The following is a 23,612-nucleotide window of genomic DNA, read 5'->3' on the forward strand; positions in this document are numbered from 1 at the left end:
ATAAATAAATAAACTCCAAGTTCATCATGCAAATTCATCCTCCCAACCGTGGCACATTCTTCAAACAGACACCTCCTCTGGAGAGAGGGAGACACAGTCTGATAAAGAGACAAATGAGCTAGTGATCTCCATACCAACCTCTTTCCTGGTGTGCTCTTTCCTCCTTATGTGTGCAAGTGTGTGAGTGCGCGAGCGAGAGAGACAAAGGGGAGGTGTGGTGGTGGGGGCGGCAGGGTGGGAGCTTCAATGACCTTTGCAATGATGACAAGCATGTCCAGGAACAAGACCGTGCATGTGGGCTTCATTTACTCTAAGTGATTACTGAGCGCCCGCCGTACAGGGAGACAAACTCATAAATAGCTGTACCTCTTCAAGAATTTTTGCATCTATTCGGTGTCACTGCGGCAAGAACCATAATTGTATAATTACACAGTAATTATACATAATTACATGATGGTATGCTGCACAATAGAACTGATTCTGTTATTGCGATGCAAAACCTTGCGCCTCTGCAACAACAAAAGGTTTTTATTTGTGTTTGGGCTGCGACTAAAAATAACTTTCATTATCAATTTGGAAATCTAGAAGTATTATATTTCTTTTTTTACTTATCATCTAATCTGTAATAAATAAGAGAAATTTGTTTTGAGGGTTTAACAGCTCATAAATATTCAAAAAAAGATGACAGACAAAGACTACATTTCCGTCCATGTGTCCGTCCAGACGTCAATCGGGTCCGTCCATCAATTCTGCATTTTCTCGCTGAACACCAGCCGTCTCATGTCTAACGTTTCTCCTCTCCTTTCCTCTCCTCTCCTAATGTATTCAGATATTCCAACAAGGTGATAACAAAATTGCCTGACATTTCCAGATTTATTGCTGTATTTTCTTATTATCGCCAAAGAAATATACAGAGATTCTGTCCCATAAATCATATTGAGGGAGCAATGCAGACACTATTGTGTTTAGCCCATTGCTACCATTTCTGGATTAGAAATAAATTGCTGGCTCATTTTCACAAATGGAAACGAAAACCCACTGCTGGAGCCACAGCGTGACTTTCTCAACAAAGTGTTTATCAATGGATGGATTTCTTGAGTGTTGCTGCTACGTGAGGATCAATTACGATTAGCTCTTACTGGTTTTGACAATGGACTTAGATGCTCCTGCATTTCATAAAATGTCTTTCCTCTCTTCTCTGCCCCTGCATTTCCTTGGGTGCCATGTGCTTGTGTTAAATTAGAATATACAGATTTCTTGACAGTAAAATACACTTTAATGCAATATAAAAAAGAAGGATTTATGTATATGTGTCATTACAATTGATGACATACATGTGTGATTTATGGGGCAATCCTGCAATATATATTTTCACGGCCATTGCTCTGCAAGGGACTCCCCTATTCCTTTGCCCGCGTACATAATGCATTATGCACGACACCAAACGTGAACAGAATTTTACATGAAAACAAAAAACATCATGTTTATTTCAGATTATTTTGCGAATCAAACTTTTTGTTTTACAGTGAGGCTGCGCGGCTCGGGTCCTTGTGAGTTTGCACAGCATGATAATAATAACATTGCTCAAGCGGAGACCTTACACGCTATACACAAGGTGTCAGTTTTGGTGTTAGAAAACAGATTTAGACTCGTTTGGGCTGTGACCTTTCCCAGCGCTGTCGAGGGCAAAGGATCCGACACAGACTTTTTTAATATTTATGGGCTTTTTGATGCCACACAAGGTCAAAGCAGATGTTCTTCCTACACTTCCTAGATAGTTCAACCCTTTGAATCTGAGTAGATGTTTTTTCCGTTTAGAAATCACTTTTTCATGCTCAAAGTCAGCACATCACTGGGAAGGGTACTGAAGGGTACTGGATTTTAGGCAGTTTACTTTCAACTCGGGGACAAGAATGTTGGCTCTAAGTTTAGCATCTGGCTGCCTGGTAGCTCTGCTCTCCACAGCTTACATCTTATATTACCATTTCTGTGAGGTTAAAAGCTTTTGCGCGCTGCAGACCAGGGGGCTTGGCGATAGACCGATGAGCTGGAGTTAATTCTCTGACAGTCTTCGCACATTAAAATCTCAATTTAAAATTTTAGAGACACTGAGCACCTGCAGGTGTCCATCCATGCCTGATTCTGAAAAAAAAAGTTCTTCTCTTAGTTACAAAGGCTACAGAATCGTGTACTGAGAAAGAGAAATAATGCTTTTCGGTAAATATCACACTATAGTTTTCATCATGGTTATTAATTAAATCGTGGATTAAAAAAGCTATTATAGGTATTCTCACTTCACAAGTGCTTTATGAGAGATTTAAAACAGTTGCAGGATAAATCTCAGAAAGAAAACTGAGAAATGATAGAAGGGAAACAAAACAGCAAAAGTGTGAATTTATTATCACACTACCAACAATGACTATTCTGGCATACAGCCTGTTGCAGTTTATGTTCCAAGCTACATCCAAAAACATCTCTTCTAACGTTTTGGCTATACCACCACCTGGATGAGGCGTGTTGTATGACAGGAGGGAAGGTTAACACTCCCCTTGACACGGATGGAAATGGCCCCTGTGGCCTGAAACCACAGACTGAATAAATATGGACGACGCGTCTCCACTCCCTTGCACTGGCCGCAGTGACGCTATTTTCCCGGAGATAAGGGCAGCAACATCTTGTGACTTTGGAATCTGTGCGGTACGGCGCAAGAGTGGAGCCATGTGGAAACTGGTGACCCACTCGTTTAATTAAAACTCTGTAGTTGTTTATTTTTTCCAGCTCTTGCTGTCCTACTGACTGATTCGAGGAGCAGTTGGCATGGCAACTTGTAGCAATTACAATGTCACGTCCTGTTTCTATAACGTCAAGTAACTAACTAAAATCAGAAAAATAAACACTTAAACACGCATCAGTATTATATAAATTACCTAAAATGACAGAAAACATCCTTGAAAAAAACATATTTGACATGTATTGTGTCCATGTTTATGCCTGAAACACGTATGCGGTTAAGACATTGCCGCCTACTTCGTTGCATCTCTTAGTTTTCCAGTCTTAGGCAGACAGGTCCCTCCATGTAAGCTAGGTTCTTGTTCAAGGTTTCTTCCTCTTAAAAGGGAGTTATTCCTTTTCACATCACCTTTGTGCTTGCTCTGTGGGATTCAGCCGGGTTTTGTAAAGGCACTTGAGACAATTATTACTGTTATTGACGCTATAAAATTGAAATGATCTGAATGACTGAGAACCTTCACAGACATGTTCTCTGCTGTATCCGAAAACGTTAAAAAAAAAAAAATATATATATAAGTATTTTTTTTAATGTTCCATGTTCATTGGTCACACAAATAAAAGCAGAAGCTGAGAGCTCAAAGCAGTAATGCAGCAGCACTGGCAAATATAAACGCTTGGACTCATCATGTAGGAATCCATAGCATGATCGGATCCGTGGGGCTTGGTGTGTGGAAATGTAACCACTTTACACATAGATAAACAGTAATGCTACACATAACATAAAGATTTTCAGGTTGTCAAATCAGGTCTTATATAGCTCCAGTAGCTACTGAGGCAAGATATTACCTGCAGGGAGCACTAGAATGAGTCCCTCAATAATAAACCAGTAAATTTCATTTTCCCTCATTTCCTTAGGTTTACTTTTAAATGTATTCTGTCAAATAGGGCTATGGCTCAGGGAGTGTAGCAGATATCCTGTCTTTACCGAACAACGTCAAGGCAACATAGCCAAAGGCAACGGTTTTAAAAATTTCTCAGATCATTTATTTCTGATTCTTAGGGAGAATCAGGGTCTAGGAATGCAGTTCTCTCATCTCATTTCATTTCATACCTTGAAGGACAAAAACACATCTTATATGAGGCTCTGCTTGAATGGAAACCTTGAAATGCAGAGCTGGAGTTGATTTATTTAGGTGCTGCTGGTGGTGCGTATGTTTAGGCCACAACTAAGAACACACACTTTGTCCAAACTTTACTTCTCTATTCATCAAGGCTTTAACTAGTTTTAAAACACACTTACTAAATTAACTGATAGTCTGTAAGTATTTGATTAGAAATTACTCAATAAAGATAATGTCACATTTCGGACGTGCAGACGTTTTGACATGGGAAGTCAGAATAATTTCTTGATGTTTCATGGACAAGACCTACTAATTTTGGCATAATACAATATAAATACCACATGGAAACAGAATAGTTAATAGCTGCAAAACCCCAAACTGCAGAGAAAGCTAATAAGTTTGTAAGACACTTAGTGCATGTGCTTCAATCACCATGCCTTACATGGTTGGTTAGCAGTAATTTCCCTGAAAACATGTCCCTCATTAAAGTGCGTTTTTCTCCATCAAGCTCGCAGCTGGGTAACACCTGACTGAACAAAATAACACAACCGTAACACAACCAGCCATCCACTTTACTGTGTAGCAAGCAATATCACCAGTCCTCGTCGTCCTCTCACTTCATTGTGGTCTCGGGTCTGACAAAGGCCTGTTCCCCATTAGGCTGGAGTGATGAACACAGCAGTGAGCACACAATGAACTAACTATCCTGAAGAAGTAGGATTATCAGTGAGCCAAACTTAGATGGAAAAAAAAACAACATTTGTGCGAATTTTCAACTCCGGTTTCAACAGCTAAGAAGAGTCCCAAGGTACATACCAGGTTTTTAATTTAACAGGGTGCTTTGTAACAGCAAGATGCCCAAAATAAGGTTCAGATAAGATACCGTAAGAAGTCAGATTGGTTTTTAAATGGTCAAACCTCCTGGAATTCTGTGCAGCAATATACAGTGACACCTAGTAACTGATAGATGGTTAAGAACGGGTCTTATGTGGAGAGCATATTCCACGAGAAGAGAATTTCTTTTCACGCAGACCTCCTTTGGGAATTCTCGCAGCTTGTTCTCGACACATCTGAGAAGATTTTTTTTTTCTTGTGTGGTGTCCAACAACTACTAGTGATTGGTTAGAAATTGGAAATGGACGTGGTTAAAGTGGAATAGGTGAAATGCTGTGCAATACATTTTTTTTTTTTGTGAATCAGTTGGCAGAGGTGGTGAGAAAACATGACGACCCGTATGATACATCTTGTATGGAATACAAAGACCCACATGTGTGTTTCCATTAATAATTTGTGGAAAAGGGTAGCCCTGAAAGGACTTCCCAGGAGTTTTGAACTCCCGAGTTAAACCCTTGAAAGACATACCAAAAGTAAATGCTCCGCAATTATAAGGTTTATGTGGATGCTCTTGGTGCCTAGAGACATCTAGGGACCTCAGAGAATGTTTCCCCAGAGTCAAAAATGATTATTGTTATGCCTATTACTATGTTTGAGTAAACTGGAGTAAACCAAAGGAGAAATGTGAAATTTCTATCCTTTTTTCCCCCCCTATTTGACAGAGGATAACACCAGGCTAACAATGATTACATGGGACGCAGATGCCATCGGTCACCTTCAGCAACTCTTCTACAACTATAAATGAACCACATTTGATAGAATTTGAGCAAAGGGCAAAGCCTCCGCAAAGGTCTGAGTATGGCAACCACCAGACGGACACTCAATTTGGCACCAAAGTAAGCCAAATGGATTATTTTCCACTTCCAGTGGAAACTGGGTGGAAAATACAACTTATGTCCATTACGGGAGTCTATTTCAATCTACTGGAGCTGTTGGGTATGAAATTTACCACTGTGAAGAAGTTCTACAACTTCAAACATCAAAACTCTTACAATCTTAATCTCAATTTCTTGATTAAGCTTAGTGTGCCAGAGTCATAGACAGATTTTAAGAAACTAAAGCTGCTGATATGTCTTGATGTTTAAATTGTGGTCCTGACTGAGAGACAATGGTTCATCTGAGGTTGTACTATGGTTTTACTGATGTTACAGCACGATGCTTCTTTACGTCGTAAACAACCTTTGCCCGAACACAGACACCAGAGATTACACAAAACCTACAATAGCCAAGGTTTATTTTGGCCTGTTATCAAGTTACCGTTAATTAGCAGCAGCTCGTATGACTCGCCACAGGCAGTGACTGTCATTTTAAACAGCGGACCTGATGATCAGCGCCGGCTAAAATGAGATGCAGTACCCTGATTGTTGTGTACACTGATATTTTCTAAGCAGAAAAGAGAGAAGAGACATTGCGGCTTTGTTCGAAGCTTAGCAAATTTTTAAAAATCCAGGTGCCTGAACAGAGTTAATCACCGGCGTGACCAAATCATTTTTCACATTCACAGACATTTTTCGCACTTCTATTCAGGGAAAAGCTTGCAGTGTTGATCCGGGCTGTTATTAAAGACGGCACAAGGTGGACAAGACACTGAAAAGATCAGATCTGTGCACAACTAAGACGCCTTATATTTATTACAATTTGGCACTTTACTTTATAAATAAACTTGTAATGCTCCTTAAGGTTAGCCCGAGGACATCTCTAAAGCAAACTACTCAATCATTTGCATCTACAAAATATTTACAGATTTCATGCTTATTTCTTTTGTTTAAACTTCTAATTAATATATGTTCTGCATCTTGAATAATCTTGAAAACAAAGAATTCAATGGCAATGACCATAGACTTGACAATATTTAGATTTGTGATAGAGCATTACATGCACGCCAGAAGATGAGAAGGAAAGCGAAAAGAGTGATTATTGGATTTTTTTTTTATCTTAAACTAGGGTATTAATGAGAATCATGGAGTTTTTATACTGCATCATATACCGTTACGTGAAGGTCACGAATCTGTCAGAGAGAGCACCCTTGTCTAGGGAGATAAAGTCTAATTATGTTTGATTAATACTGCTTTGCTGAGCAGCATGCATACAAATTGTGCAGAAAAGAAACAATGTCCTGCTTGTTAGGATGCTGAAATGTCTACAATGAGTGGTGTTTACATAGGGGGAGAAGCAAAATTATAGGGTGCGTATGCGTACAAAGGGAAAACACTTGGACTGAATACAATGACTTTCACAAATTGTTGGCAGGAAATGGGTGCAAGAGAATTCATGGTTGGATTCCTTTCTTTAACATACAAATTGCTCCGCCGCTATTCAGATGATGGTTGACGTAACACAAGCTGATGGGTATTTGTTTGTGTCTGAGGGAATTTTGAAGGTACCACTGCTGGTTTTACAAGTCACGACAGGCCCTCGCAAGTCTTTTTTTTTTTAAGTTTAGTTAAACTGGCCTTAGTTCATCTACCTCTCAATGCTAATTATTCCTTCGACTTTGCTTTTGTGATCCTGTGGTTAGGAACATGGAAGTATCACCACAGATCACAATTTACATCCTCAGTTCAGAGAGGCGCTTATTGTAAATTCACATTTCCTCCATCCATCTCTGCCTGTCTGTGTTGCTCTCACTGCCTCTAAAGTTTCCCTGACAGATCGCTTCCCCACCACCTCGCCGTCTTTTCCCCCACATCTCAGCTCGACTCCGCTGAAACCGCACCAGAAGGAGACACAAGAACTGCACGCGTCGCAGATCTGTCTTCATTAAGACAATATCTGGCATTAACAAGGGCTGCCAGACTGCAGAGCAGATTAAACTATTACTTAACATGTAGAAAATGCATACAACAGCAGCGTGTTGTCAAAAATATTTGATCTAAATACCTGGGGAATACATGTCACTGAAGCCTTTTTATTACTGTCTGTTCCGAAATTTGTTAAAGTGTTTAGACCGAGGATGGGATTAAATACAGTCATCAATCAACGATAAAACACAAGATAACAGATAACTACCACAGCTGAGGATTCATATGAAACTTTCTAATTATCATTTGTGACTCAAGGCGTGCTCGTAATCTGGCACCGAGAGAGCTTAAGCATGCCAAGTTGGACTGTGCGAATTAAGCCATAAACCCATTTGTTTATTCTGAAACTCACGTCGCCTAGAGTGATTATTCAATCAAGTCACTGTATAATTTTAAAAAAAAAAAAATCAGTCCACTCCAAAACAAAAAAAAAAGAAAAAAAAAAGACCTCATTACTGAGAGTCCACTCCCTCGTTATTGGACTAGTTGAGTTGCAGTCGAATCAAGTTTTTGAATGTTGTATCCCAAAAGGAAAGCTTACGCGGAGCAGAAGTTCTCTATTCACACATCAGTAGCTGAGGCTGCTGGAGCTTTGAAACAGAGAGGACAATTTATGTACGTTTCAAACGCTGGAGTCCCGGAGTCGTCTGTGTTGTCAGCTCCCATGGCGTGAGATGTATTAACTCCCCTGCTAAGCAGTGGAACTAAAGACTGCGAGCAATGAAATGCAGCACGTGCATCGTGGTAGGTTTAAATTACACCCTGTGTTCAAATTTACATCACAGTAAACAATAATAAGGAACGTGGAAAGTGACGCACCGAGAGAATCTGCTCTGGCATCAGGTACTACGACCAAGCTCGTCATTATTCATGGCATCGCTCTGGGAACATTTGGACCGCACGCACGCACGTACACACAAGAAAAAATAAAAACCAACGGTCACACAAATCGTATTTTTACAGCGCCAGCAAGAGACATCAAACACACTGAAAACACATTTGTGCCACTGCAAAAGTCAAGAAAGGAGGAAGCTTCTTAGATTCTGTCTTCATGTAAAGACGTGATTGTCTGCGATCAGTGTCAGTCTTTCTTCTGTTGTGAATCTGAAATAGTAACTACCGTCCAGTGAAAACCTAAGTATCTCCCTGAAATGCTTCCACGTTTAACAAAACAGTATGACCTTGTGCGGCTGGATTACTTTCATTCTTTGATTTAATGATTTAATACACCAGTGCATGACACAGTCCAAGATCAATCTTATCAAATTCTGGAGCTATTATGACTAATAGCTAGTTTGATCTAATGAGAAAGAAAAAAATTCAACCCAAAAAAAAAAACAAAAAAAACAAAACAAGTTATATTCATTAGTCCTTGGAGCACACTTTAATCCCTTTACAGATACATTAGAGGCAGCGTTTTAGTTGCTCGTGATGAAGTCCGGAGCTGCATGAAACGTAATTGAGAAGCTGAAATAGTATTATTGTGTCCGAGTCTCTAAAATAACTTAATTTTCAACAATGCATCCATTTCCATCATGTCAGACCATATTTACGTCCAAATGTAAATGTGACATGTTCCCTGAAGGCCTGATTTTCTGGCTTACGAAGCAAAGATAAACAAATGCACAAATAGTTTGTGACAGAAGTTCATGTATCCATAGTAGTTATATGTACTTCCAACCAGCTCAATTGTGACTGTCCTTCCTTGTGTAAAGAAGAAAAAAAAAACATAAAATCTATAGAGCATTGGCAACATCTCAACCCAGCAGTCCGGGAGTCTATTAAATGCAAAGCTCTATTAAGTAGTGCCATGAACCTTGATATAGACCCACTTGAAGAACTCGCTCTGCAGTCCACGGGAATAATGGAAAGCGTGAATCAGTACAGTGAATATCAGTCACAAAATTTGAGTTGAAATGAAAAGATGCCTGCTGTGTACGGCAAAACGACAAACCTAGAAACATTAAGACGAGCCAAATCCCAAAGGCAAGAATACTACGATTCAGTATTGACGCCTAAAAAAAGAAAGAATCACCAGGAGAAACATCTCAGATGCCTCCACAAAGAAGATGTGTCAAATCTGTCCTGATCAGACGGAGATATTATAATTTCTGGTTTATTTGTTCTAGTTTGCAAATAAAAATAAGAGGTAATGAGGGACGAATGTGGTTCTGAATTAGAAAAATATATTCAGTTAGTCCTCTCAGTGTCATGAATCTTCCCGTTACGCTTTGAAGAGAAAAAATACAGCGCAGCTTGAGAGTGTTTGTTTCCCTGGATTCAAAGTACTCATGTTTTTTTTCCTATTTAATTACAGATAGTGCACATGGTACTGATATTTTTTTTTGCAAGTTGTTCTTCAGCGAAAATGTGTGTTTAATGCATTTCTTGGTCCTCATGTTGCCATTTTTAGATAAATGCACAGCATGGTATACTTTCTTTGTGTGGACTCATGCTTTAATAGTGAAAAGGGCCTCATATTATAACACCCCATGTGGTTCAGGGGTTTGTTGACTGTCCTAGAATAAAATGGGTAGGTACTCTTAGGTCGAATTTGTAGAATTTGGTGAACCCCTAAAAGATAAAATGTGGGCAGCAGCTGCATTTCCCACTTGAAAAAACAGCTAAAACATGAACAACAGAACCCTTGTGGCCTAAGCATTTAATGTCCTAACAATGAACACAAGCTTCTCTGTTCGATTCACTACCGACCCTGGTCGTCTGATGTCACCTCGTTCTCCCTTCTCATTTCCTGTTGGCTCAAAACATGAAATGCTCCCAAAATAATTGTAAAGATAGCCCTATATGACTTTTTATAGTGTAACGGTTATGGATAGTTCAATTAAAACACAACACTGTGTCCAAGATAATGAAAAGATAACCATATTAAGTTAGTCTGATATTTCTTCTTTGTTATCGAGCTCTTTTAGATGAGACTGTGGTATAGTTAACATATTTTGGCTAAGGGAGCTAATGGTACAAGAGGGTTCAATGAGATCTCTATTGTAAGCAGGTCCAAGACCATGCAGGGCTTTAATATCAAGTACTTTGGATTTAATTCAATATTTTAATGAGAGCCAGTGAAAGCAGACATGGACTGGGGCACTGTGTCCTGTTTGTTTGTAATGACTGGACAATAATCTACCTGCAGTGATGCATGAATTGATTTTATTAAAGTTTGTGGCTTTTCAATTATAGTTTTGAGTCTTAGACACACAAAAACTGATGAGCCGTAACATTTTGACCAGTGACATTGACCATTTTGTGACAATTCAATGTTCTGCTGGGAAACTTTTGGACCTGGCATTCGTGTGGATGTTACTTAGACATGTAACATCCAGCTAGACCAAACCAGACACCCCCAGCCCATAGATATGACACTCCTTGATGCAGCAGCCATCCCCAGCAGCATGCAGACCACAAGTGGAACAGCTCAGTGTAGGTCATAAGCTCCATCTCACTAAACACTAAAATCCATCCTTGTTCATTAAGTAGTTAATATAATTTTGATGCATATTCAAGTGTCCATTGTTTGCATACGTTTTCCTTCAGTGTCACAGGACACCCTCAGAAGGTCCATGTCCATTCTCTGATGAGTCACAACTGTTTTATTGTGTAGGGCAACCCCGTTGGCATTTTCATCCCCCCGCTCAGCGGACAAGGAAACACCATACGACATGATCCATGCCGCTGTTGCCATGCAACTGGCCAAACAACCACATCACCTTGGACACTGTTTTTACCAGCTACTTGCTAATTCTGTAAATTGTTTTGATTGCATTGCTTATTTTGCTAGATAATAACCATTTTTTACTTTATTTTAATATCATCTTATTTTATTTGCTCTTTCTTGTGCTTTTTAGGAGTGTTTACTTTTATGTGCAACGAAGCTACTATGACAAAGTAATTTCCCTTGTGGATCATTAAAGTCTGTCTAAGTCTAAGTCTAAGTGAAACCCACACAAGACGAAGGTGGCTATAATGTTATGCCTGAACGGTGTACATGAAGAAAATGTCAATGGTTGGTTCTCTAATTTTCTTAATGATTAGATAGTTAAAATTGAAAATGGAGGACAGAAAAGGAAGCCTGTTAGATTATTTGGTATGAGTCTGGGTTTCCAAAGATATGGTGTAACTATGGCTTAATTAAAACAATCCGGCATAGTAACAAGAAAATCTGAATTATTAAAACAAAATAGGCAAAAAAGCTTTGTATCTGAGAGGCCCTACTCAGCAGCCTATTGCTTGCCGAACAAACAGATCTGGCAGGTGATAAAACTGTTACCATGGAAAAAGCACATGAAATATTGCAATTAATCATCAGCAGGAATTTAATATGGGGGGCCATATGCTCATGTGTTAGTAATGAGCACACACGGATGTACATGTGATGTGCATGACATTAGGTTCTCCCGGGTGATGGCCACATACGAAGACAGAAAGAGAGGAAAGAGTGGAGAGTAGAGGGAAGAAAAGCTGTAGCATGCTGGGCTATTGTGCACTGCATTAACAGGTCCCTAATTCCTCTTTCTTTCAGCGTGGGTGGGCACTAAACTGCATTTTCCAAGTAAGCCGTATGTGGTTGTTAGTCTTCAGGGAAGTGCAAGCATTAATAGAACCCCTGACCTGCATGGATTTCTATCTCTTAATGAAATATATTGTACACACAGTGGGGGATGCACTCAGAGTGAAGTGCACCCTTTGGCCAGAACTAAACTTTTTATTTTTTTTTTCCATTTAGAGAGCAGTCATTCACCAGTGGCAATTATGCAACAATACAAAAATATATTATTTATTTCCCCAAGATATTCTGGACGTGCGTTTAAAGTGACTTTCTCTTCCTGTGAATAAACAGGATTAAGAGCATGCTGTTAGTATATGGACCGTGTGGTTATATGCTAACTGTGAGTCCTGTTGAAGAATGAAGGTTAGATTGGTGTGCTTGCTGTTCTGTAAAAATAATGAAATAAACAGCAAAGTGAGATGAAAACACCCGGTAGCTATTCATCACACAAACCAGAAATGTTCATGGCAAAAGTTTTTGTTGTGATGTATTATCAATGCCAACATGGTTGCACCAGAAGAAGTGAGTCTTTAAGCAGTCTGGTTTTTTTTTAGCAGTTACAAATTTCTTTTTTTTAATTTTTTTTTAATGATACCATGATACCATTAAGTTTGCGGACGACACTGCAATGATAGGACGCATCACTGGCGGGGACGAAGGAGTGGCCAGTCTGGTAGCATGGTGTGAGGACAACAACCTCACACGGATGAGACCAAGAAGACCAAGACCAAAAAGGTGATTGTGAGCATGAGAAAGGCACTTATTATCCAGGAGCAAGTGGGAAGGGTGAGCAGATTTATGTGCCTAAGAGTCCACATCACTGAAGACCTGGACACCTGGACACTGAAGACCACACAGCTGGTCAAGAAGGTGCAACAGTGGCTGTACTTCGTGAGGAGGCTGAGAAAATTCTGCATGTTGCTTAAGATCATCTGCAATTTCTACAGCTGCATCGTTCTCCATCACCTTGTGGCACGGCATCACTACAGCCATGGATCACAAACCCCTGCTGAAATGATCACCAAGACTCCACTGTCCTCTCAGCAGAGCATCCACCAGCGTAGAGCTGCCTCCATCACTAACAAGAACTGTTCACACTCCTACCCTCAGGCCAGAGGTACAGGAGTGTGAAATGTAGAACCTCGAGACTGAAGAAGTCCTTTTTCTCCACTGCAATCAGCCATTTATCAGGAAAATTTCAGGCCAACTGGGAGCGCCAACCGCAAACCACTTTCTCTGACCAATTCTGAGTTGAAACCCTGGTGCTGGGAATTCATCCTCCTCTTGTGCTAGATTGAGCCTCATTCAGTTCATAGTACTCCAGACAGTTCACTACAGCAAAACGAATCTTGCCCAGACATGGCTGATAATAAATGTATTCGATGTTAACTTTCACCCTGTGATGTGACACACATGTTTTGGTCATGCATCAAAGTACTAAGATTTTTGAGGTTATTCTTTAAGACTGTTTCTGACATGTTGCAGGTCCAACTTTCACTTTCCTCCCCTACAGCCATCTTTGGTTGATCACCATAGGCAAATGTTAGAATAAAAGTCCAAACTAATGCAATAGCTTTTACTTCCTTTAATTCACACAAAAGGATTCTCCTCCTATATAAGTCCCATCAGGCTCCATCTTTTAAACTCTGGCCATTTAAAATTACATTTTTCTCAGTTAACTTCTACTTAAACTGGCAAACACTTATTAAATTATCCGAACACCTGCCTCCCAATGAAATCACTAGGAAAAGTTCCTCTCCTCATGTTAATTAGTCTATGGGACGTGCTGTCCGTCCTCCACCCAGTAGCTCTGCTCCCCTGTTGTGGGATGTACTCGATTAGGCATGGGCTCTATGTGAATGTAACCTTTTCACACATAAGTCCCAATGCTCAGACCCTAGGATCACCAAAAGCACTGCAGCACAATGTCTGATCTTTGCCTATTTGATATATGAAAGGTTGTTACCAACCTGCATGTTTATATACATCAATTGTATTATTATTTTTGTTTTAAAGTGGGAGCTGTTTAAATTGTTCTAATTGTTCTAACTGCTAAATGTGTGCTGCTTTGTTTCTGTCTTACATCCTGTTTTTGCAGATACTTAAAAAAAAAAACAAACTCAGAAGCTGAAACCAGAAAATATTAGATTTTCTTTAATAAATGACTATAAAAACAGTACATACTTCTCTGTATACTGACTAAGCAACAAATCACTGCCCAAGTGCAGCTATATAAACTACACTGATGGCACACCTTTTGATCTATTCCTAAGTAGTTGTTCAAATTCAGCACCATACCTGTAGGGAAGCTATAAGCAGTTAGTCAGGGCAGTGTTTGTCTCCTTTACTTAAGATCTTCCAATCACGCCCCTGTTATCCATTACACCCAGTTTCTTTACTCTCTGTGTTCTTCAAACTGTATTTTGGTCAGCGTCGTCTGAATCAGCCAGTCCTATGGAGAGATAAGTCTTCCCCAATCAATCAACCCAGCCTCCAGTCACACCAATAATCTGGCTCAATGTTCATCTGGATGTGTTCCTATCCCGGCACTTCTTACACAAAATGACTCCAGTAAAAAGTCAAAGTGCTGTCCTCTGACTGGACGACGGTAGTGAAATCTGTGTAGGTGCAGGAAAACTGCCATGGTCACACTGACCGTGAGGCGTCCCAGACTCCCCATCAACTGTCTTTCATCATGTCACACAACATGGGATAAAACACCCGATTACTATCCCCAACGCTCATTTTTTTCCTCCTGACACCTCTGAGTTAGATTACTGCACTGATATTATGTAGGCTGGAGGCCACACCAGTGAAAAGGGAAGGTCACCTTGACTGATGGTGAACAAAAAAATAAATAAATAAAAATATGTGCTCCATGCTGTGTAAGATAATGGACTGCTACTGGGCTAATTTCATCCTTAAAAATCCAGTGTTATGGAACAGCATGCTACTCTATTGTGTCATTTAGTTTGAAAACACGGTACATGAATATTATATTTTACTTTTCATTTTAGATACTATTTGTGGTATGCTAATGTATCAATGCCACTCTCAAGGTGTAAACTATTGGGAAGAGAGACTCTACGTCCTTGACAGGATTTAACGTATCTCATAAACGCATTGAAACTAAAGAAATTAATTTGCACATTTCATTGTTTGCCAGAAGTAATGAAACATGTCCCTGAGATTTGGTGCCTTATAACTCGCAATAATAAAATGCACATCTCCACAAAGTGCAAAAGCTGCACAAAACCATGGTAATTATATCGTTTCTCAGCTTCGCTAGGTATGCCCCTGCGAAAATGATGCTTTAAGATGATGCAATAAATGTCGTTTATTTCTTACTCGCGGCTACAGCCCCCGAGGTGGTTGCAGAAACACAAAAGGACAGCTGTTCTCTCTATATGCTGATCAATCATAGCGAAGTATTGCAACAGTCCCTTTTACCATGCAAAATGCCAGCCAGAGCAAACAGGGCCCAGGCGGAGTCTGGAAAGTCCTCCAGCATTCGAAGAATTATTAGACAGCTAGACCGGAGACTAAGCAGGGAGGCAGACCCAGACAATCATTTTACCCGTGCAAATGAATTTTTTTTTGGTTGGGCTAATAAATGTTTTATCTTGTTTAAAATGGTTCCCTTGATGATCCTGCTGAACAGGAACTCATTTTGCGCACGTTACAGACAAGAGGGAGGCCGTTTCAGCAACTGAAGGTGGAAAAGTAGGAAAGCAGCATCCCTGAGCAAATGTTATTACAGTACATATGACTGGATGTTTTAATCAATTAGTTAAATTCAAATAAGATTTTCGGTGCATGCTGTTTCAGTGTAATGGGACATGGAATGAAACTGGGCAATCATCAACGTTGTTTGCCTACTGGAAAGTTTGCTTTTTGATAAATCTGATTTAGGTTCAGCAAGTAAATAGTGAATTATCCAATGTTTCTGTATCCTAACACTTACATAAAGAGAAAATATTTATAAAAAAAATAAATAAATCAATCAAATTGTTGTCCTTGATGCCCTTGATATTTCCTTCGCAAAACATACATTATTTTTCTGTTAGGGCATAAACCCTTGTGATGGTGGCTGAAAATGAATACATTTATCAGCTCTCTCAATAATCCACACTTCAAAGAGGCAGAAATAAATCAGTATTTGGAAAGAAAAACTTGAGATCATGAAACATTGCCAATAATCCACAATTCCACTAAAAATACTTCTGGGCAATTCTCCCCTTGTAAATGTCAGACCTATAAACCTGAAACGAATGTAAACACCTCCAGCTCACGTAATTCAACATGACTGGTGCACTGCAGGGTAATGTCGCAGACCAGGATTAATGTAACAAAACTATATCAGAAAATCGAACGTAGAAATGAAAGGCAACTGCATTTATCTTGTGTAGTTTGAGCTACACTGCTGCACCTTTGCGACCATGCAGCACAGGATCATCCACAGTTTTTTACTGTGCATTTCATTTCAACAGTGATAAACAATGTTTTTTTTTTTTTTGTCCACCAAGGAGAATGCCGCTGCTAATCTCCCTGGAAAGCCTCATTCATTATACTTTATCTGCCTGCTTTTGTAATGCTTTTTGTTACATGCAAATGACCAGGTACCAGCATCTTGAAGCATAACTTTGAACTGGACATGTCACCTTTGTGACCACACGGCCAGGAAAAATGGTTGAGAATGGAGAGAAATTTGTCACGGCACCTGCCACATTTGGTACTCCATCACTTGCTACTTGACGGATATTGACTTCAGATTTTTTCCTTTGAGATTCGTGTCCCCATTCGTCAAACGAGTTTTGCAAATCTGCATCATGCAACTAAAGTAGTTAATTAAGGGTGTAAATGAAACCCTTTCATAATTTAGAATGTAACAGCAATATCTTTTTTTAAGCTGACATTTAATTTAATTGGACTATTTAATTAATTGTTTAACATGCAAATTTAAATGAGGTGAGTGAATGTACCACTGAATAATATTTTCTTAATCAGGTTTCATGTGATTACTGTGTTGTGCCTGCATAATGTGCCTTAGCGTTTTTCATACCTACTGTTGGTTAAACAGAAGCACTTGCTTGCTGTGTATTGTTGTTTGATGGAGAAATCCACAATATTGCCTCCAAAGGAAAATAGGCATTTCAATTTATGTGTTGCTTTCTGTCTGTGACAAAGCCCTGTTTTACCCTCTCCAATTGAGGTTCCTCTTTCTTTTCCACGGGGCCGTGGCCAGCAGCCTATTGCTGAATGTCCAGAGAAATGTCAGAATGCAGACAGGTTGTTATCATCAGTGCCCTTATCTTCTCCTTGCAGGTGCACCAACACAAGGAAAACAGCCTGCACATCCCCGACAGTCATGGTTTTATGGCCCACTGCAGAAGCCATGTAACTTTAATCAGGTGATCAAGACACACAAAGGAAAAACATCTAGAACATTCCAAAATAAATTAAAAACAATAAAATCACTGGTTTATTAAAACCAGTAAGGACGTGAAAGTGGTATGGAAGTGGCCGTTGTGCACTGAGACTTTAGGAACTGTGGTACTTACTGCATATCATTCTCTTTTATGACTATCTTTCAGCGCCATATCAATGCAGGGCCGGTTTCTCATTGTTTTGGATCAATTTCAACACAGTGGATTTGAAATATAACTATTTAGAATTGCTATTAAATTAGCTCATAAATATAGTCGCTTAAGTTGGTTGAATCTATTCAGGTTTTGAGATATCCATCTACTTGGTTTCTCTAATGAAATGGAGGCTGTTTGCCGTGCTCTCTGCACAGACAATCCCATTTGTGAAACAAGATAGTATGCTAACATGCAAACATGCTGATAGTTAGAAGGGATGCATGTTCACCATCTACACCATTGTAGTTTAGCATAAAACAGTATTGCAGAGCCTGACTTGGGTGCAGTTAATTAACTAATCAGGTCATAAGCCAAAAACAATGGATAAAAAAAAGTCAGACCTCATAATTGTGCTTGATGAAGTTGACCAGGCCATCTGACACTTGCCGAGTGCAACATCAAATCCCTTCAGGCCCTATCAATATGTATTTTTGATGTGTTATATAACAGGATGTAAGTTGGATAAAGGAACACCTACACTGGTCCTTGGCTTTAACCCTAACCCTAGGATTCTCACGTGTCGCTAAAAGCCGTAAAATGACATGAAAAAAAGCTTCAAATGCACTGCATGATGTGTAAAGTGTCCTGGCAGTCAAATGTGATTCACATTTTATTTTATGATGATGTCACAAGGTTGCAACGTTCTTATGAAATCTTTAACAAACAACTGGACTTCAAGAAACTCTACTGAGTTTGTTCACAGACTATGTACACACAAACCAAACTTCACTCATCTTTTCAAGATACAATGTCTATAACAAGTATTCACTCCCTGTGAATGTTTTAACTTTCTGTTGCTTTTATAGATGAAGTCAGGGTTGATAAAATTTGGCTCTCTTTTGCACAAAAATAAAAAAAACTATTCAACTGTAAACAGACTTTTACATAACAATGTTAATTTACAAAAAAATATCTATGTAAATGATTGTATTAATATTTTCCCCCTTCAGGTCAGTATTTAGTAGATGCACCTTCGGGTGCCGTTACAGCACAGAGTCTGTGTGGATATGTCTCAATCAGACTAGCACATCTGGACGCCAGAATTTTTCTCTATTCTGCTTTACAAAACGGTTCAAGCAATGCCAGATAGCTTGGAGAACTAGTGTGAACAGCTCTTTTAAAGTCTAGCCACAAATTTGCGATTGGATTGAGATCTGGGCTTTGACTTGGCAACTCCAGAACCTTCACCTCGTTGTCTCTGAACCATTTTTGTGTAGCTTTTTCTGTGGACTTGGGGTGTTTGTCTTGCTGGATAATAAATCTTCTGCCATTCGTCCCCTACCTTTACGAGCCGTCCAGGGCCTGCTGCTGAGAAGCATCCCAAGAGCATGATGCTGCCACCGCCATGCTTCACGGTAGAGATGGTGTGTTTGTGGTGATGTGCAGTGTTTGGTGTTGGACAAACATAGTGTCTAGTCTGATGGGCAAAACAGATCAAAGAACCTTCTTCCAATTGACCTTGGAGTCTTCCACATGCCTTTGGACGAATTCCAGGAGAGGTTTCAAATGAGCTTTTTTCAACAGCACCTTTCAATGATCTTTTATGAGAGTTGCTTGGAAATTGCAATTGCAATTTTAATGGACTTGTTTTAACTATAGTAGGAATACTGATGAACCAGAGACTCTGTTTTTATACTACAGTCACTTGACTGTGACACACATCAACTGCACTCAGGTCATCTCCACTTTACTATTTGTGACACCAGTGGCATCCAGTTCGTACACCTCTGTCAAACTAAGTCAGTCACTTTAAAGGGGGTGAATATTTATGCTCAATTATTTTACACTTTATATTTAATTTATTTTCATTTGGTAAAAATCAGTGTTCATTGACCATGATTTAATGTACAGAAGCAACAAATGGGGGAAACTTCCAAGGGGGTGAATACTTTTTTTTTGGCATTGCCTCAGATCCTGGAAAATCAAACCAAACTGTCTGACCAGCCAGATATTATGCAGGAGAGGCAAGAGGGATTTTTTGTTGTTGTTGTTTGGTTTCTTTGTAATTTCGATGCTCTTACATTTCAAATTTAATACTTATTAATAAAATTACCAGTATCAGTCATCAGTCAAAAGCAAAAATGGATAGGAAAGTTTTGCCAAGACAGAAATTAAAGAAATGTAGAGAAATTCTAGAGGTCCAGCGCCGGGCTACGAGACTCTGCTTACATTTAAAGTATCAAAATCAAAGCATTTGTAAAAAAGATCAAGCAATGTTTCAGCATTAAAATTTAATTCAAACTTAATACAGGAAATGATGGGACCCTTTTTTCTTCTAAAGGTTTGTTTAATCTTCACACACATGCCAAATAAAATCTCTTTGATCCTCCTCTCCCCTTTAATCAGGGTACATGCTCTCATGCCTCCCTTCCTTTCCTGTCTCTCATTCAGACTTGTTCCTCCCTTAACCCGTCTGTCTCCTTGTACTGGTTTCATTTCTGTTGACAAAGCATTACAGAGCCCCCGCGCCTTGTCTTGCCTAATTGGTCCACGTGGACTAATTTAGCATCTAATTACCAGGCTAGTTTTCATGCCTCTGAATTTTCAGGGTCATGTTTTGCCTTTAGATAACTTTCCTCCCTCTCAAGGCTATGTAGTTGCTCACATTTCACTGAACCATATGAATAATTGTCTACTGTAATAGGATTAAATGAGAGTGAAAATACAATAATGGCTACGACTGGGAAGTGACACATAAACACACCCACAAGCAGGAATGTGAAGGTTGCACGAGACATGGGTGCATCTGGGAACACGTGTGAGGATGACAAAAGTAACAGATGGTCACACAGTTGTAGCCACAAGAGCACATCTTAGAGCAGCGGTGCCCAATACATGGATCACGATCGACTGGTAGATCGCAAAGGTAGTGCGGGTAGATCAGGTGCAACTGAACAAAATGTTGTACAGTTTAGATCATTTATCTGTTGCACTTCCAGAATGAAAATCATGACAAACTCATACGCTATTTTTCTAAAGGTGCTGTGCAACAATTACTCTTCTTAGAATAATAAAAACAAAGATAGATAGAGCCGTTAACAATGCAGCAGCAATTAATATGACTTAGGGACAGTTAGATACAGGCACCCCTGTCTTAAAGCCTAGTAGCAGAAGACATACTCAACATTTGTTACAGTACAAGCAAATGCTAATATGTAAATACTGAAAGTAAATCAGATTTTGCTTTAATACACAACAGGTCTACTCAAGGCTGAACATAAGCCAAACATAGGTTTAATCTCACCCCATCTTTCCTATTGTTAGATTGTTGATTAAGAAATTACAAAGACTTTACAGCAGTGCAATGTCTTTTTTCTTCACGATCACAAGTTGGTTGCTAAAAAATAAAGGCTTATCTTGACTCAAAGTAACAGTGAGTCTTGAAGTCAAGCTTGATTCAAATTGCTGGAAACCTTTTGTGGAGATGGATGTGATGACAAATCTCTTTAAGCAGGAAAATTTAAGTTTAGAACTAATGAATTACAGAACACCATTCTGATTATCTTTTGAGACTGGGTTTTGTAAAGCATCTTGAGACAACTTGTATCGTTATTGACGCTACATAAATAAAATTAAACTGAACTGAATAAAGTTCCTTTGGTCATTATCCAGTGATAACCAGCTCACTATCATATCTCCTTCTTGTACTGTAGATGTAATGTGTTACCCTGAAAGCCAGCCCAACTGTCTCCACATAAATGTTCTTCATCAGAAAGCTGGTCTGAAGTCACTGCATTCAGAACCGATTATGCTCCTGCAAAGATCTGCCGAGCCAATCAAATTATCTGGGCGGGCTTTAAGCAGTGATGGACAGAAGAGTAACAGTAACATCGTTGCAGTAGAATACACTAATAATCTGATAGAAATTGAGTGTGGAAAGATAGAACGAGCCTCACAGGTTAAGGGTGTACATCGACGTTTGAGATTTATGGGGAATTAGACAATATCATCAGCTTTGACCTAATGCCAAACCAGGTGCACTACTCACTTTTCTTCGATTATACCTGAGGTGTACGTCTCACATCGCACACCTGAGAACAAGACTTATGTGAAAAAAAAAAGATCATCAGCTGAAGAAGCAAAACACTGTGTCCAAGGCTGATAGATTGTGATCTTATTTCTGAGTGACTATTAATTATCCCTGTCTGCCTGAGGGTATTACATAGCTTCAATGGTCTTAATAAGCATCCATTGGCATTTGTGCAAATGAATTAGAAGTATGCACAACACTGGAGTTATGTTTTTTAGCTTCCAGGATGTTTAAAGTGACCTATTAAAGGCCAAAAACTTTCTAACATATTATCTCTTGCAGACAGTGTCACCCTCTTATCAAAAGGGTGAAACATAGGAAATGAGTTACATGAGTTTTGTATTGAATTTTGTTGCTGACAGGGAAATTTTAAGATTCTGAAAATAGCTTCAAAAACAACTGTACATCTTGTGTAACAGATTGTGAATGGTTTCCTTTTTTGTGATAAGTCACATGCTGAGCTTTGAACGCAGTACACGAGAGGCCAAAACTGGGGTAAGTTTGGGCCAGTACCGGAAGAGAAAAAGTGTCTAAAGTGGGTCATTACAAAAAGATCAGATGAATAATTATCAAAGTTTGGTTCAAGAAGACAAATATGAAACCCAAGTGGAGAATTAATCTGGAACATAATAGCACAACTGTTCATATGGACCTGGAAACACTGTGGTTTGTCTTTGGCTACTAATAGTCTCATTACAGTTATGCTATATATGCTATGCTGTGTGGTTTTAGAAGCAGGGCTCCACTTTAGATTTATTCCCTTTAAATACTAGCCATATCATTATACAATCCAAGCTGTTCGGACAGACTTATATTTTAGGTGGATAATAGAGTTTTCAGCACAATAGTTACTTCACAATTATCTTAATTACACCTACAGTTGATTGGGTTGGGGAAACGTAAGTGTGGGCCGCAATGATGTAGTGGATATCTGGGAAGAAGTGGGGGCAACTTAGACTATCAAAAAAAAAAGGACAAAAAAACAACAACAACAAAAAAAAACATTTTGTGATTTAGACACTCAGGGGAGCATTTTACGAAAAGCAACAGCTAAGAGTAGGGAAAAACACTGGCCTAGCGTGGACATGGCCTGGGGCTGGTGTGTATATATTGCTTACTACAGCTAGATCAAGAACAGCAATATACTGTTGTTAGTGGATCTTGTCCTCATTACTTGTGGTCATGTTTTCCTGCTGACTAGAGGCCAAATGTCTTCCCTGGAAATTATGCGGTACTAGACTATCTGTTTTGGCACTCAAAAAGGCTGCATCAAACAAAACACACTCTACTACAGTATCTTCGAAGTACATTTTCACTTCACAATTCAGACTTACTGAATCACAAGTAAAATAAATGATGGTGGAAAGATGTATATGCTGACATAAAAGTCCACAGTGAAAAAACTGGGGTATTCATAGTGTTACTTTTTTAAGATTTTCATATTCTATGGGAGCATCTTTGAGAGGTGACAATTTAAAAAAAGGTTTAATATCAATAAGATGTGGAGGGGAAGTAAAAGGCAAAGTGGTGTGTATAGGAGGGTTTTACTATTTGTTGGGCATCTGCAAGTAAAGTAAAGTTTATCTCACCTTATAATGAGATGTTTTGACTACCTTTACAGCGTCTGTAGCTAACGTTACGTGGCGAGTCCAATCAATTCATCTTCAATCTCACTAAAAATAACTTCATGGGCATGTTGAACATTGCCATTATGTTACAATTACACGGTAAGAATGAATTTCCCAGGAAGTTACAGCAGTTTGATGGGTGACCAAAGTTGCTGGATGTTGGTGGTTTGGGATACTGCAAGGGACACAAGTCAACAAAAGG

General features: G+C 39.2%; 1 long non-coding RNA gene and 1 other non-coding gene across 2 annotated transcripts in view; one reads left to right on the forward strand and one right to left on the reverse strand.

The window, feature by feature from the left end:
• The window catches only part of LOC125005414, a 112,817-nt gene that overhangs the window by 68,104 nt on the left and 21,101 nt on the right, over positions 1-23,612 (reverse strand). The gene's annotated exons all lie outside the window — the stretch shown is intronic.
• On the forward strand, positions 2,515-2,651 carry LOC125006020. The gene has a single exon (XR_007112522.1). It is a non-coding gene; the product is annotated as a U6atac minor spliceosomal RNA (small nuclear RNA).

This window comes from Mugil cephalus, chromosome 3 (genome assembly GCF_022458985.1).
Source record: "Mugil cephalus isolate CIBA_MC_2020 chromosome 3, CIBA_Mcephalus_1.1, whole genome shotgun sequence".
NCBI classification, from domain to species: Eukaryota; Metazoa; Chordata; class Actinopteri; order Mugiliformes; family Mugilidae; genus Mugil; species Mugil cephalus.